Source organism: Trichomycterus rosablanca, chromosome 3 (assembly GCF_030014385.1).
Source record: "Trichomycterus rosablanca isolate fTriRos1 chromosome 3, fTriRos1.hap1, whole genome shotgun sequence".
Lineage (NCBI taxonomy): Eukaryota > Metazoa > Chordata > Actinopteri > Siluriformes > Trichomycteridae > Trichomycterus > Trichomycterus rosablanca.
In genome coordinates, this window is record NC_085990.1 from 22,656,853 (window position 1) to 22,659,091 (window position 2,239).

Genomic DNA, 2,239 nt, shown 5'->3' on the forward strand with positions numbered 1-2,239 from the left:
AGTGTTTTTACCATGTTTCAAATCTCAGGTCTCAGTTCGTTTTAGATGTGTCTTCTATTAGTGATATCAGCAAGATTGCAACTGTCTCTTGGTGTCAAGCTTGGGCGGAGTCATCGTTGATGTCTGGTGGCTTTGTCTGTTGACACCTCTTGTGTGAGCAGATGACATGAGGCCTTTTGGTTGCTGTGGCCAGTGGTGGAGGTGTTGGAAGATCTAGGTGTAGAGTCTTTGTGCACTGGAAGTGTCTGCCTCTCCTTTGTCTTTTGCTGCTCCTCCCTCTTTGATGTGGTTGTCTGAATCCATGTCTTGTACTTCCTGTTGCTGGTGATGCTGTTGAGCAGAACATCTCTGTTGCATGCGTGTTGGGGTGGAGTCCAGGTCAGCGTTGGCCTGCATTTTAACAAACTGAGAGACAGATTAATTTTGCCCTGCCTGCACTACCTTCTTTTCCTTTCCCTACCTGCAATGCTTTCTAATTCAAAAAACCCTTTTAATAAATACCTGGAATACCTTTTAATATAATACCTGGATTATAAGTAGAAAAAGAGGTTTATTCTTATCTGCAGATAAGGATCACACTGGCAAGCCTTCATGTAGAAACCTCAGCAGTGCGATGCAGAGAATGGGAATGATCCCCTTATATACATAGAGACAAATGTCCTTGTGGGACAGTGGGAGAGTTCACACGTTGACAGATGTTACTTAGGTGGGAAACAGGAACTGTTTGAAGACAACTACTACAACATCTGCAAGCCGTAAAACTGTGAGCAACAGCATTTGTAGGTCACTTAATTGCAAGCAATGCATTCTTTGCATTAATTAACATTAATATTAATTAACATTTTCCTTTACATACTAAAAAAAGGAAAGGCCTTATTTTTTCCAGATGGCACATCTAGCAAAGGTCCTGAATCCAACTTTGACTTTGAAGTTTGGGACTTCAAGCAAAATCCTCTTCTGAAGGATATCTCTGTTGAAATGATCTTTAACACTGTCAAACTCTCTATGTTGCGCTTCTACATAGCAACTTGACCAAAACCAGCACTGACTGAAGAATCTAACAACCCTGTTCAAGTTATTGCCTTCCTATAGAACCTGATTTTTTGGCACATAGTGACAGGCTAAGATCTATGTCCACACCAGACAGAGATCTGCAAGTTAATGAGGTTCTGCACATGTCTGGCAAGGAGTCTTCAGATTCACCTATCAGAGAGGTGAATCTGAAAACTCCTTGCCAGACATGTTCATTGTTTCTGAACAAACAGCGGACACACAGGGAATACACAACTCCCTGCTAGGACTGATCATGTTGCCAGCACAATTGCTGGTGTCATCAGCAATTCCATCACTTTGTCTGTGGAACCAGAGTATGCTTCTGTCTTCAGTTCTGCCATAGTTGCAGATTTGTCTGATCCTGAGATCTCTTTTGGTGCACAACAAATAGTAGACAATGACTCTCTCAGTGACACTTTAACCTATGTGCCTGATGAGTTACCTCTAAGCCACCCTTCTGCTTTGTCTACTAGGATTTTGGTCTTACACTATTCAAACAGTTTCAACGAGATGATAGAGGCTTTTTCTGACCCTGAGATTATGGAAACATCAATGATGGTAAGACGCCTTCTTCCTGACAGCTCAGTGGAAGCCAGTACTGGGTCAGGTGTTCTAAAGGATGTCTACAGTTGCTTTTGGGTAGAATTCTATGAACGGAACAACCTTAAAAGTACCTTTCAATGCTTTCAATTGATTTCAATGCTGCGAAATGGATGGCAGTTGGGCGAATTCTTGTCAAAGGATTTTAAGATTGCAAATATTTACCTATCAAGCTGCCGCCACCATTTATTGAAGAGCTCTTATTTGGTACTGTGTTCAGTGATCTGAATGCACACTTTCTACAGTTGGTGAGCTGCCAAGATCGAGATATGCTACGTCAGGCTCTAGATGACTTTACCTCTGTTGATTTTGGAGAGTTACTGCCACCACTCTGCCAGAAATTCTGAAAGAGCTATCTCATAAGGAGCTTGTGCAAAAACCAAAGTTTGTCATTGACTGCTGGAATGAGAAACATGGCTAGAGATGACTCTCAGTTATGAGGAACTGACCAAAATGTACAGTGACCTAAAGCTGACAAAAGTGGCAAAAATGTTAAAGTTTCCAAAAGAAATGACAACAAAGCAAGCAGACGTTGCCACACACTTAAAACGATACATCAGAGAACTTGATGAAAACAGGAATACAA